The 6,125-nt window shown below is 44.0% G+C and overlaps 1 long non-coding RNA gene across 1 annotated transcript; it reads left to right on the forward strand.

The window, feature by feature from the left end:
* The first annotated feature begins 1,203 nt into the window (after positions 1–1,203).
* LOC121829718 (uncharacterized) lies at positions 1,204–5,181 on the forward strand. The gene is made up of 2 exons (XR_006072782.2): positions 1,204–1,279; positions 4,791–5,181. It is a non-coding gene; the product is annotated as an uncharacterized LOC121829718 (long non-coding RNA).
* The last annotated feature ends 944 nt before the right edge of the window (positions 5,182–6,125 follow it).

Below are 6,125 nucleotides of genomic sequence, written 5' to 3' on the forward strand. Positions count from 1 at the left end.
TATTTTTCAGCTTGACCACAGCTTCCCCTCCCTTCCTCCTCTCTTTCTAGTCCCTCTCTAACCTCCCTTCTTGCCCCACCATCCACTCCTTTCTTTTCAGAAAAGTCCAGGCCTCCCATGCTTATCAGCCAGCCATGGCACATCACGTTACAGTGAGACTAGGCACCTCCCCTCCTGTGAGGCAACCCAGTTGGAAGAAAGGGTCCCAAAATTGGGCAACAGGGTCAGAGACAGCCCCTCCTCCCACTGTTAGGAGTCCCACAAGAAGACCAGGCTACACAACTGTAACTTATGTGCAGAGGTCATAGGTCAGTCCCATGCAGGCTCCCTGGTTGGTGGTTCAGTCTCTGTGAGCCCTGTGAGCCCAGGTTAGTGGATTCTGTGAGTTTTCTTGCGGTGTCCTTGACCCCTCTGGTTCCCACAGTCCCCCCTCTCTTCCACAGGATTCCCCAAGGTTCACCTAATATTTGCCTGAGGGTCTCTGCACCTGTTTCCATCAGTTGCTGGGTGAAGCCTCTCTGATGACAATTGGGCTACAACAATCTATGAGTATAGCAGAGTATCATTAGCAATTATTTCATTGACTTTTTTTTTTAGTTGCCAGTCATATTTGGTTCTATCCTAGGTCTCTGAGTTATCCAGCCTCTGGGTCCTGGCCCTCCAGGCAGTGTCAGGGGCAGACTCCCTCTTTCACGGCATGGGTCTCAGGCTGGAGCAGTCATGGTTGGCAACTCCCATCAGGGGTGAGCTCTCTCTCATGGCGTGGGTCTCAAGCAGTCATGGTTGGCAACTCTCATAAGTTCTGCACCCCCTTTGCCCCAGCACATCTTGTATGTAGGGCAAATTATAGGTCAAAGGTTATGTGGCTGGGTTGATGTCCCAACCCCCCCTGGAAGTCTTGCCTGGTTACAGGAGATGGCTGGTTCAGCTCTGTATCTCCCATTGCTAGGAGTGTTAGCCAGGTTCACCCTCATAGATTCCTGGGAGTTTCCATTGCACTAGGTTTCTAGCTCATCCCAGAGATGCCCCTGATTCCAGTTGTCTTTCCCAGTACTCTCTCACTCCACCCTCCCCAACTCCTGTTTCCATGCCCACCCCCCATCCAGACCTTATGATGTCTACTCTATTTCCAGATCCCCCTCCACTTATGATGTCTACTCTATTTCCCCTTCACAGTGAGATTCATGCCCCGCCCCAGCCCTCCTTGTTACTTAGTTTCTTTGGCTCTGTGGATTGTAGCATGATTATCCTTTACTTTATGGCTAATATCCACCTATAAGTGAGTACATACCATGTTTGTCTTTCTGGGTCTGGGTTACCTCATTCACGATGATCTTTTCTAGTTAAATCAACTTGCCTGAAATTTTCATGATGTAATTATTTTTAACAGCTCAGTAATACTCCATTGTGTAAATGTACCATATTTTCTTCATCCATTCTTTGGTTGATGGACATCTAGGTTGTTTCTAGTTTTTTGCTATTATGAATGAAGCTGCTATGAACACAGTTGAGCATGTACCCTTGTGGTATGGTGGAGCATCCTTTGGGTATATGCCCAGGAGTTGTATAGCTGGGTCTTGAGGTAGATTAATTCCCAATTTTCTGAGAAACTACCATGTTGATTTCCAAAGTGGCTGTATAAGTTTGCATTCTTACAAGCAATGGAGGAGTGTTGTTCCCCTTGCCCCACATCCTCTCCAGCATGAGCTGTCACTTGTGTTTTTGATCTTAGCCATTCTGACAGGTGTAAGATGGAATATCAGAGTCCTTTTGATTTGCATTTCCCTGATGGCCAAGGATGTTAAACATTTCTGTAAGTGCTTCTTGGACATTTGAAATATGAAATTCCTCTGTTGAGAATTTTCTATTTAGATCTGCGCTCCATTTTTTAATTGGATTATTTGGTTTGTTGATGTCTAGTTTCTTGAGTTCTTTATATATTTGGGAAACCAGCCCTCTGTCAGATGTGGGCTTGGTGAAGATCTTTTCCCATTCTGCAGGCTGCTGTTTGTCCTGTTGATGGTGTCCTTTCCCTTACAGAAGTTTTTCAGTTTCATGAGGCCCCATTTATTAATTGTTGATCTTAGTGCCTGTGTTATTGGTGTTCTGTTCAGGAAATTGTCTCCTGTGCTAGCGCGTTCAAGGTTATTCTTCTCTTTCTCTTCTGTCAGGTTCAGTGTAGCTGCATTTATGTTGAAGTCTTTGATCCCTTTCTAATGAGGGCTGGGGGGTTCGGCCCATCAATAGTCCCCTTCCAGGGCCCGGGAAGAATTTACAACCAGCTGATGATTTAATCTTTGATGATAAGAAATGAATCTACATACACAAAACTCCTTCTACATACACAAAAGTCCATTCACTTTATTGTTCTGAGTCAGTTCTCTCTCTACACAGCTTCTGCTCTCGCACCTAGCTCCTTTCCTGCCTGATTTCTTTCTACATTTATCTGCTGTCCCCTCTAAGTTCTATCTTAATTCTCTCATCTTAGTTCTGCCTCTTCTAGGTTCTCATCCATCTAGTTCTTTCCCATATCAGCTCCTCTCTCATCTCCTTCTCTCTCATCTTGTTCTTCCCCATCTGGCTTTTCCTCATCTTCCATCTTGTTCCTCTGGTACTCTCTTTTAGCCCTTCAATCTAGTTCTTCCCCATCTCAGTACGTTCCTCTCCAGTTCTTACCCATTTAGTTCTTCTGTTCTCTTGTCTCTTCTCTGCTCATCTTCAAGTTCTCTCTTCAAAAATTATTCTCCTCTCCCTCCTTCTACCTCTCAGTTCTCTGTATTCTTTCAGTTCTCCCTAACTCTCTCAAGAATCCAGTTGTCAACTCAAGCAATAGCAGCCCTCTCCCAGAGCTAGGTCACCAGGCTTGAAGCCTTATGGGGTCATAAAGGCAGGTAAGAATTTTCCTCAGGCAGTGACCACCAGGCTTTCTTTTACAACCCAAAAGGGGAGTGGTAAAGGAGAAGGTCAATAGAGAGCTAATGCTTGGTTAGTATGTCAAGAAGGGAATTTATGTGCTCAGTCTACATTCCTAGAAGTGGTTAGGTGAGAAATTAGGAGTCTATTAATAAGGCTGTAAGGAAGAAGGGTCTCACCCTAAATTGCACAAGAAATAAAGCTATCCGTCTGACATAGGAGACTGGTATTATTTCATTTGGCCTTGGATGCTTGATCGGCATTTTAGATAAATACACTGTTAAGAGTTCTTGGAAGCACACAAGAAAATCATTTTAGGCTGGGCAGTGGTGGTACACGCCTTTAATCCCAGCACTCAGGAGGCAGAAGCAGGCGGATCTCTGTGAGTTCGAGGCCAGCCTGGACTACAGAGCAAGTTCCAGGATAGGATCCAAAGCTATAACAGAGAAACCCTGTCTCAAAAAACAACAACAAAAAAAAAAGAAAGAAAGAAAGAAAGAAAAAGAAAAAAAAGAAAAAAAAATTATTTTAGGAACCAGCATATATATATATATATATATATATATATATATGTATATATATATATATATATATATCACCAAGACTTCTTAAGCCATGGCTTGACCTTTGGAGAAGTCCTTGTCTTTTCCAAGTAGAAGCTGAATTCCATTATCTTTTCCTGTGGCTTGCAACACACTTCGACTTGAGTTTTGTGCAGAGTGATAGATATGGATCTATTTGCATTCTTCTACATGCAAACATCCAGTTAGGCCAGCACCACTTGTTGAAGATGATTTCTTTTTTCCATTATATATTTCTGGCTTCTGTATCAAAAGTCAGGTGTCCATACATCTGTGCATTAATGTCTGGGTCTTCAATTCAGTTCCATTGATCAACCTGCCAGTTTTTATGCCAATATCATGCAGTTTTTATTAATATTGCTATGTAGTACAGCTTAAAATCATGGATGGTGATACATCTGGGAGTTCTTTTACTGTACAGGATTGTTATAGCTCTCCTGGATTTTTTGTTTTTCCATACAAAGTTGAGTATTGTTCTTTCAAGGTCTGTAAAGAATCATGTTGGCATTTGGGATTGCATTGAATCTGTAGATTGCTTTTGGTAAGATTGTCATTTTTACTCTGTTAATCCTACTGATCCATGAGCATGGGAGATCTTTCCATATTCTGATATCTTCTCCAATTTCTTTCTTCAAAGACTGATACAAATACTTTGACTTCTTAGTATCTGTGTGCATGTGAGTATGTGTGTGTGTATGTGTGCAGATATATCTGTGTGCATGTGAGTGTGTGTGTGCATGTGTGCAGATATATCTGTGTGCATGTGAGTGTGTGTGTATGTGTGTATGTGCAGATGTATCTCTGTGTGCATGTGTGTGCGCATGTAGGCTAGGGGACAACCTAAAATGTCATTCTTCAGGAGCCATCCACATTTTTTTTTTTTTTTTTTTTTTTTTAGGCAGGGCCTCTCGATGCCCTGGAGCTTACCAAGAAGGCCAGGTTGACTGGCCAGTGAGCCCCCGGATCACCTGTCTCTGCCTCCCAAACTCAGGTCCTCATGATTGCGCCATCCCAAGTCCCAACTGATGTCTTCAAAATCTTTTTTTGAGATAGAGTCTTATTGGGTTGGCTGGTTTGGAATTTCCTAGGTAGACCAGGCTGGCCTTGAATTTATAGTGATCCTCCAACCTCTGTCTCCAGAGTTCTGGGATTAAAGGTGTGCACCAGCGCCTCTCCAAACTCTTATGGAACTATAAGCAATGTCTAAGAGTTAGCAACATTATTCTCAAGCATTGCTTATGGCTGCCCACAGAAAAGTTAGCTGCCACTACTCATCAAAGAATCTTCTTTTTACAGCAAATGGAAAACACAACTGGACACAATGCAGAGATTGTGGTGCGCCCAGCCCAGATGGACACATCTATATCATAGCTCCTGCATCTATGGCTCAGGGAACATGGCGGAAGAGGGGGCAGAAAGGTGGTATGAGCTAGACCACCAGGAAGTCTGTTGTGAAACAGTCTCTTCTAGAAATGGCTGCAAAAAAACCAGAAGATGGCAGTATCGATGGACCCACTAACATGGAAGGGGACAATATCACTGGGTCCTAGCCAGTGATACATAGGCAACTATAGGCAACTAATGACTTCTGAGAGATGGAAAATTAGCCTCTCCCAGGGCTGAGCCCCCTCATTGTTATCCAGTACCGAGTAGTCAGTCTTAAAACCACATGCACCGACAACGAAAATGGACTCCTCAGGTTCTATTTATGTATTTGTGCATACACATACACATACATGTACATACATATACACATAATACACATGCACACCTATAAACACACATATACATATATACATACACATATATGTGTGTACATAACATAATGATCACAGAAAAAGAAGCTATTAATTTGAGAGTGGTGGGTATGAGAGGGTTGGAGGGAGGAAAGAATGAAGTGAAAGGTCGCGTCACGATTCCCACTGCATGCGACATGGACAGATGGTAAGGACTGTGTCTGCTTCACGACTGAAGGGACTAGTTCCACTGTGTTCAAAGGAAAATTTAGTTATCTATTTATTTGTTTACTTTTTTCTGGCTTTTGAGACAGGGATTCCCTGTGTAGCCCTGGCTGTCTGGGAACTTGCTCTGTAGCCCAGGCTGGCCTCTACCTCCCGAGGACTGACTGGGGTTCAAGGCGTGCACCACTACCACCCAGCTTACTTACTTTTATTTGAGACATGGTTTCTGAGGCTGGCCTAGAACTCACTCTGTAGCCCAGGCTGGCTCCAAACTCATGGCAATCCTCTTGCTTTAGACTCCTGAGTGTGCGGATGTGTGTGTGCCACTTTGCCTGGCTTTCATGTATGTCCGTGTTTTGTTTTCCTCCATCGTCCTGGTTGCCATGTGATGAAGTGGACTTTGCCCAGAACATGTAAGTAGCAATTTCCTGGCCTGAACAAATGGCAGAGGTGTTCTCAGGGTGGTGGCTGCCAGGTGGCACAGCTCCCAGACAGGGCCTGTGTGCGGAGCTTTGCTGTCACCTTGGAGCAAGCTCTCTCCCGTAGTGTGGGGTATTATAAACACAGCTGCCCTGTCCATTGGCCAAGAGGAACATGCCCTGGAGACCACAAGCAACATGCGTGCTCTCCTCTCTCTGGTGGGTATCTCAGGACGATGTTGCCAGGAATG

This window comes from Peromyscus maniculatus, chromosome 5 (genome assembly GCF_049852395.1).
Source record: "Peromyscus maniculatus bairdii isolate BWxNUB_F1_BW_parent chromosome 5, HU_Pman_BW_mat_3.1, whole genome shotgun sequence".
NCBI lineage: Eukaryota > Metazoa > Chordata > Mammalia > Rodentia > Cricetidae > Peromyscus > Peromyscus maniculatus.